Raw genomic sequence first — 8,661 nt, 5'->3', positions numbered from 1 at the left:
CCCACCCCTCTCTTTCTCTCTCTGTCTATCTGCTTGTGTGCTTGTAGTAGATGGGCAGAGGGGGACATTTAATTATGTGATTGGGAAAATTGGGAAAATTAAAACTCCAGGACAACAGAATGGGAATACAAAATATGGGATGCATATTTGATAATTTATATCATATAAAATATGTAATTTATATTGTTTAAAATCATGGGGGGAGAGGGGGGAGGGGGGAGCTGGCTCATTAGCATTTAAAGGAACAGGCACTCAAAACAGGTCACTCTGTGGAGGGCTGTTTTAGACAGTGTAAAAAGGGTGCTGTTTTAAATGATCCTTGTGGTATTTTGACCAAAGTGTGTTACAGACATTTCATTAAGACCCCAAGGAACCATATCAACTTGTGGTAAAATGGGCATGCTATGTCCCCTTTAAGTTATGTATTAAGAGTGACTTGAACTTTACTTATTACTATTTCATGTTTTATTCTTATTCCTCCACTTTTAATAAGGAGATAGTGGACTTTTTATTCCTGTACTACACAGTTACTAATTACCTCACAGACTAAGATTTCATAAACTATATATTCTACATTAGGTTGATGAAATACAAAATGGTGCCTATGATTGAACCTCAGGTTCCACGTGTTTTTGGCACATGACTTAGGTGAATGAGTTTTGTTACGTCACATGTTTATGATGCAGTTACGCCCCAGTGTGATTTCCCCTCCAGGCTCCTTAGTCAGTTTCAGTTTTGATACTAGAGATTCAAATATGAACTAGTTATGTTTCTTCTGAATTATCAATAATACAAATCTTTAGACCTATTCAAAAAGAGAACAAAAAGAAAGACAATAGAAAAAAGTGGGTTTTTACTGATTGCTTGTTTTGGTCGACCAACAATTAGTAGTCATCTCAAAAACTTGAACCAGATGTGGATATGGATATGCTTAGTAAAACTATTATTAGACTATGAAAATAGATGGCTTTTTATTTCTGTCAATCAACTAACTGATTAAGGGACTAATGATTGAATCTCAATCCAATATGTCACAAACAAGCAAAGATAAAGTTAAATGTGTGTCGCATAAACATTGTTTTTCTTTTTTCTTCTCACCTTATTTATCTCACAACTAAATCTAAGGACAGATTTATCTTATGACCCTTTAGTGGGACCCAATCCCCAGAGACGAGACCAGTCAATTAAAACCCCTGCTATATATATATAGTATATATATAAACTACGGTAATTGTTCTTTGCTTTAACTTAAGAATGAATGTGTTCCCAGCAGGTTTTCATCCTTCTGCCTCTGCTCCTTTCTCCTTATCTCAACTTTAAATTGTCAATTGTAATACTCTAACATTTGACTGACCAACACTTACATATGTTCTCTCCTCAGAATGAGGCAATGCTACACTGGTGGCGTGCGGTCAAATCACATGAGCAGAAAACGTGATTTCCAGGGAACTTCCCTGTTCAGAAGAAGAGGAAGACAGCTGCAGAACAGGTTTCAACATGTCCACTATGCCTGTAGTGTGCACGGTGCTGAGACTGCATGTCTGGTTCCTCTCCAGAGGGACACACACACACACACACACACACACACACACACACACACACACACACACACAGTAAATACTTTACATTACAGTCCCTGGTGCACTTATAGGTCACTGCCTTGGAGTGTGAAATTTACATTAGAGGAGGTGTCCCATGAATGAAATGGCTCTTTGTTGTTTAGTAAATAGTCAGTGATAGTTATGACAACTTGCTGTATAACACTGACCTCTCTGTATGAAGTTATGACTGGGCTGTAAAAACAAGCCACGTGTCTGAATGTCTTTGGTTCACTATCTCCCCATCGGGACAAACAATCAGTAACTAATGCTGCTGTGAACTTAAACCTCGAAAAAACGCTTGGAAAAAAGCAACACATCTTTTCTGTGTGTGCACCTTGCTCCACGTGTCACAACACAGCTGGCCACGTTGCTATTTTCCGTACAAATTTAATGAATCTTCCCATATTGTAAAATCACTTAAACAAAATTCTTAATTCAGCGGCTTTATGTGTGAATAAAACCTTTAATTCTCACGTGATCTGCCCACATAATCGTGTCTATGTTGATCAAAAGTAAAAGTACAAAACACCTGTCAACCACAAGCAGTACCAGAACAAAGTGAACAACAGTACAACATCATTTATGTAATGCTTTTGATTAAAGGTTTCCAATAACTACATGGTAAACAGAGAAGTGTAGCTACGACTGGGAGGAGCTTGGCTGAGACTGCAGGGGATTCCTCAGCTGTAAACTTGCGTCACAACCAGTATTTAAGCCTGCTCCCCTATCTATAGTTCAAACCTGTTCCTTCTTGTCAAGCCACAACCACAGAGCTTCATAAGCGCAAACAGGAAGAGACAAAACTGGGACTTTAAAGCAAATTTCTACTCTTCTCTCTCACAGACAGAAGCATTATGGCAATGGTTGGCCACGGTGAGTATCTAAGAACTTTAACTGGCTTTAGTCAAGCTTCATTTAATCGATTTGATCATTGATTATTGGATTCATGGATTCATTCATCGTGTCTTCCACCCACAGATCTTAGCGCTGTTGTTGCTCACTGTGCTCACGAGCTTCGCCAAGCTGGAGACGAGCTCTACTGGAGATACAAGCTGCTGGAAATACTGATCAGGAACTACAAGACTGTGACTAAGGTCAGATGAGACATGGAGTCGATGGACGTCAACGTGAATCGGATATTGCTCGACTCAAATGTATCCGGAAAAACTTCTTGGATACAAAATCACCGCGGGTGGCAAAATGGTGGCTCTTAAGTGGGATGTACATACGCTTGTGGACACACCTAAACCGGCTTGCTGTTCGGTTGACTATTGTCATGTAGGAGCTGAGCCCAGCTGTGTGGAATGCTGCCAATCCACTGACACTCTCACATTCAGCCTGGACCAGGGAGGAACTGCTGGATGGAAGTTAACCACTGCGGATTGTCACATGTCCTCTGTACATCTGACTGTATATGGGGTCTCTAATGCATGTCATGCTCTCTAACGCTGTCACATTATGTTCACTGTGACTTGAGCATATGTCTTCCATGTTATGGGAAGTGTTTCACGAGTGTCTAATAAATATATAAAAATCAGTCCAGTCCCTCGGGTCATGTGTGATTGTGGAAGTAAACTGCTTCGGGCGAGTTAAATGAAAATAATTTTAAATCACTTTCTTGCAGAGAGTTAGAAAACTGATACCACTCTTCGGTCTGTGCAGTAGATATGAGACTGTATACACACACGCGCATCTCTCTATAGTGGTGAGGACACTCATTGACATAATACATAATACTTACCCTATTACCCTAATACTACACATAATACTTCCCCTAACCCTAAAACCAAGTCTAAAAGGTTCAGTGTGTAGAATTTAGGGACATCTAGTGTTGAAGTGTTGAAGTGTCTCACCCTCCCCTTCCAAATATTAAAGAGAACTACAGGTAGCCTTCAGTTGTCATACAATCTCAAAAGGTGTTCAGTTTGCCCAGTATTGGCTACTGTAAAAAACATGGCAGCCTCCATAGAGAGGATGTCAATTTAAAGTATTTAAATATAAAGCGTAATTTCTAGGGTAAAGAAAACAACAATTTGTGCAATTTGATGAAACACACTAGTGAAAACATCCCTAGGATTATGTTATATTCAATTTCTTCCAATAGATCCCTTTCACAAATTCAATGAGCTAGGTGTCGTTATATGATACATTTTATATGTATAAATATGTTTGTGAAATGTGAATTATAAGTGCACCAGGGACTGTAATGTAAAGTATTTACTGTGTGTGTGTGTGTGTGTGTGTGTTTGTGTGTGTGTGTGTGTGTGTGTGTGTGTGTGTGTGTGTGTGTGTGTGTGAGGCTGAAAGTGGGAGATTCTTGGATTGACAAAACAGACGGGATGTTTAGAATCCTGATGATTTATGGAATAATTGAGAAAAAGAATTGACCTAATAAGTTAAAGTAAAAAAAGTGGCAGCTATACAATTTATATTAGTTTAAATGGAATATATGAATTTCCATCTGATAAAACATTATAATAATATTTTATAAAATCATTCGTATATGATATGGTGGGGTCAGACAGGACGAGGTGGCCGAGTGGTTAAGGCGATGGACTGCTAATCCATTGTGCTCTGCACGCGTGGGTTCGAATCCCATCCTCGTCGGTGTTAATCTTTGTTAGTCTGCCGTATCTCCATGACAACATCAAACCCATGAAGATGTGTTTGTTTAATTGTCCAACAGTTCAACTATCATCTGAAATGTGAAGCAGTTTGGCTCAGTTCACTTTGAAAACTGGAAGCAGCCTCAGTCCAAAGGATGAATACATGTTTATATATACACATATAAGTGTTAGCTATATAATAGCTGCGTTTCCATTACTTCTTAGCTAACATACACTCAAGAACATTAAGGGAAAACCTAAATCACACATTAGATCTTTCATGAACGAATTATTCAAGTTTAAAATCTTTACTGATGTACATTGTAGAATTTGCTGAGAACAAAATGACGAACACTGGAAACCAAAATCATTAACCCATTGAGGGCTGGATTCAAAACCTAATGGACAGATTGATGTCCCTGAAGTTTAACTGACGTGGTGTTGTACTGTGACGATTTAGTGTTCCCCTCATTTTTTGAGGTATATATATATATATATACAAATTTCCGGTATATGATATGGGTTAGTACAAACAGGACGAGGTGGCCGAGTGGTTAAGGCGATGGACTGCTAATCCATTGTGCTCTGCACGCGTGGGTTCGAATCCCATCCTCGTCGGTTTATCTTTGCTTGTTTACAGTATCTCCATGACAACGTTTGTCAAATTGTCCCACAGTTCAACTAAAGTCTGATAGTGAAGCTGCTTCACTTAGTTCACTGTGAAAACTGGAAACACACTGTGTTTATAACATATATAAATTCCTAACAATTTATCTACCAAGTCCTAAATGATGTCCTAACAAATGTAACCAAAGTCCTAACCAAAGTCCTAACAGTTGTTTGTCCTAACAGACTTTGGTTAGGACTTTGTTAGGACTTAGGACTAAAGTCCTAACAACTGTTAGGACTTTGGTTAGGACTTTGTTAGGACTTGGGTAGCCCCTGTCACGTAACAGTCATGTGAAAAGAGCAGCACCAACAGTAACCCCCATTCTCAACAATAAAAAGGCACTCACAGGTAGGTATGTATACCTAATAAGTATTGATGCATATTACCAACACCTGAAGCCTTAACAATAAAATGTCCAGATGCTGGACAGCACCACTTTCCTCTCATCTAGGTCTTTTCACATGACTGACACGTGACAGTCCTAACAAAGTCCTAACCAAAGTCCTTGTTTGTTGTTAGGACTTTGGTTACACTTGTTAGGACATGAGCGAACTGTCCCACAGTTGTCCCACAGTTCAACTAGAGTCTGATAGTGAGTCAACTCTAGTTGAACTGTGGGACAATTTGACAAACACATCCTCATGGTGTTGTCATGGAAATACTGTAAACAAACTAAGATAAACCGACGAGGATGGGATTCGAACCCACGCGTGCAGAGCACAATGGATTAGCAGTCCATCGCCTTAACCACTCGGCCACCTCGTCCTGTATGTACTAAACCATATCATATACGGAAACAAACTTCAGGTATGTCAGTCTGTCCATTTAGGAAGCACAAGTGATTGTGAATCAATTTCATCTGCTTTGGTGCAAATGAAAGTGACTACAATTGTAATGGAGAAGCAAAAAAAGCAAAAAGAAGCAAATTTACTGTATATGATATGGATGAGTACATACCCCCCATATCATATACAGGAAATTTGCGAAAAAATATTGACAAATAACATTCCTGTTCCCTGATTGTTTTGTCTGACGTACATGGAAATCTTCCATTTAAGAATCTCACACTCTCAGCCTCACACAGACACACATGCATGTCTCTCAATAGTTGTGATCGACACTCATTGATACTCCCTAGCCTCTTACCCTAACCTTTACCATCAAAACTAAATGCCTAAACCTAATCTAAACCTAACCTAAACCTAACCCTAAAACCAAGTCTTAACTCTCAAACAATGCCTTGAATTTGAGAGGTCCAGCCAAAATGTCCTCACAACGTCAAAATTGGCCCTCATGACTATAGATAGACAGCGTGAATCATGAATCCAGTTCTCAATGGGTTAATGATTTTGGTTTCCAGTGTTCGTCACTTTTTCTCAGCAAATTATACAATATATATAATATATATATATATATATATATATATAATATCGAGATTTTAAACTAGAATAATTCGTCTGGTCTGATGTGTGATTTAAATTCTCCCTTCCTTTTTTGGAGCTGTATATATTTGATAAGCTGGAATGGAAACTTAGCTATTATATAGTTAACATATGTGTGTATATATAAACACATATATCCAACCTTGGGACTGAGGCTGTGTTTCCAGTTTTCAGAGTGAACTGAGCCAAACTGCTTCACATTTACAATACAATTGATGGACAACCAAACAAACACATCTTCATGGGTTTGATGTCGTCATGGAGATACTGCAGACTAACAAAGATTAACCGACGAGGATGGGATTCGAACCCACGCGTGCAGAGCACAATGGATTAGCAGTCCATCGCCTTAACCTCTCGGCCACCTCGTCCTGTATGTACTAACCCATATCATATACGGAAACAAACTTCAGGTATGTCAGTCTGTCCATTTAGGAAGCACAAGTGATTGTGAATCAATTTCATCTGCTTTGGTGCAAATGAAAGTGACTACAATTGTAATGGAGAAGCAAAAAAAGCAAAAAGAAGCAAATTTACTGTATATGATATGGATGAGTACATACCCCCCATATCATATACAGGAAATTTGCGAAAAAATATTGACAAATAACATTCCTGTTCCCTGATTGTTTTGTCTGACGTACATGGAAATCTTCCATTTAAGAATCTCACACTCTCAGCCTCACACAGACACACATGCACGTCTCTCAATAGTTGTGATCGACACTCATTGATACTCCCTAGCCTCTTACCCTAACCTTTACCATCAAAACTAAATGCCTAAACCTAGCCTAAACCTAACCTAAACCTAACCCTAAAACCAAGTCTTAACTCTCAAACAGTGCCTTGAATTTGAGAGGTCCAGCCAAAATGTCCTCACAACGTCAAAATTGGCCCTCATGACTATAGATAGACAGCGTGAATCATGAATCCAGTTCTCAATGGGTTAATGATTTTGGTTTCCAGTGTTCGTCACTTTTTCTCAGCAAATTATACAATATATAATATATATATATATATATATAATATCGAGATTTTAAACTAGAATAATTCGTCTGGTCTGATGTGTGATTTAAATTCTCCCTTCCTTTTTTGGAGCTGTATATATTTGATAAGCTGGAATGGAAACTTAGCTATTATATAGTTAACATATGTGTGTATATATAAACACATATATCCAACCTTGGGACTGAGGCTGTGTTTCCAGTTTTCAGAGTGAACTGAGCCAAACTGCTTCACATTTACAATACAATTGATGGACAACCAAACAAACACATCTTCATGGGTTTGATGTCGTCATGGAGATACTGCAGACTAACAAAGATTAACCGACGAGGATGGGATTCGAACCCACGCGTGCAGAGCACAATGGATTAGCAGTCCATCGCCTTAACCTCTCGGCCACCTCGTCCTGTATGTACTAACCCATATCATATACGGAAACAAACTTCAGGTATGTCAGTCTGTCCATTTAGGAAGCACAAGTGATTGTGAATCAATTTCATCTGCTTTGGTGCAAATGAAAGTGACTACAATTGTAATGGAGAAGCAAAAAAAGCAAAAAGAAGCAAATTTACTGTATATGATATGGATGAGTACATACCCCCCATATCATATACAGGAAATTTGCGAAAAAATATTGACAAATAACATTCCTGTTCCCTGATTGTTTTGTCTGACGTACATGGAAATCTTCCATTTAAGAATCTCACACTCTCAGCCTCACACAGACACACATGCATGTCTCTCAATAGTTGTGATCGACACTCATTGATACTCCCTAGCCTCTTACCCTAACCTTTACCATCAAAACTAAATGCCTAAACCTAATCTAAACCTAACCTAAACCTAACCCTAAAACCAAGTCTTAACTCTCAAACAATGCCTTGAATTTGAGAGGTCCAGCCAAAATGTCCTCACAACGTCAAAATTGGCCCTCATGACTATAGATAGACAGCGTGAATCATGAATCCAGTTCTCAATGGGTTAATGATTTTGGTTTCCAGTGTTCGTCACTTTTTCTCAGCAAATTATACAATATATATAATATATATATATATATATATATATAATATCGAGATTTTAAACTTGAATAATTCGTCTGGTCTGATGTGTGATTTAAATTCTCCCTTCCTTTTTTGGAGCTGTATATATTTGATAAGCTGGAATGGAAACTTAGCTATTATATAGTTAACATATGTGTGTATATATAAACACATATATCCAACCTTGGGACTGAGGCTGTGTTTCCAGTTTTCAGAGTGAACTGAGCCAAACTGCTTCACATTTACAATACAATTGATGGACAACCAAACAAACACATCTTCATGGGTTTGATGTCG

At 38.4% G+C, this 8,661-nt stretch overlaps 5 non-coding genes across 5 annotated transcripts; 2 read left to right on the top strand and 3 right to left on the bottom strand.

The window, feature by feature from the left end:
- Positions 1-4,126: 4,126 nt before the first annotated feature.
- On the top strand, positions 4,127-4,208 carry trnas-gcu. The gene has a single exon. It is a non-coding gene; the product is annotated as a tRNA-Ser (tRNA).
- A 535-nt stretch (positions 4,209-4,743) lies between these two features.
- On the top strand, positions 4,744-4,825 carry trnas-gcu. The gene has a single exon. It is a non-coding gene; the product is annotated as a tRNA-Ser (tRNA).
- A 735-nt stretch (positions 4,826-5,560) lies between these two features.
- Positions 5,561-5,642, bottom strand: trnas-gcu. Its single transcript has one exon. It is a non-coding gene; the product is annotated as a tRNA-Ser (tRNA).
- A 966-nt stretch (positions 5,643-6,608) lies between these two features.
- Positions 6,609-6,690, bottom strand: trnas-gcu. The gene has a single exon. It is a non-coding gene; the product is annotated as a tRNA-Ser (tRNA).
- A 958-nt stretch (positions 6,691-7,648) lies between these two features.
- Positions 7,649-7,730, bottom strand: trnas-gcu. Its single transcript has one exon. It is a non-coding gene; the product is annotated as a tRNA-Ser (tRNA).
- Between the last annotated feature and the right edge of the window lie 931 nt (positions 7,731-8,661).

This window comes from Hippoglossus hippoglossus, chromosome 12, assembly GCF_009819705.1.
Source record: "Hippoglossus hippoglossus isolate fHipHip1 chromosome 12, fHipHip1.pri, whole genome shotgun sequence".
NCBI lineage: Eukaryota > Metazoa > Chordata > Actinopteri > Pleuronectiformes > Pleuronectidae > Hippoglossus > Hippoglossus hippoglossus.
This window is presented reverse-complemented; position numbering and strand designations above follow the sequence as displayed.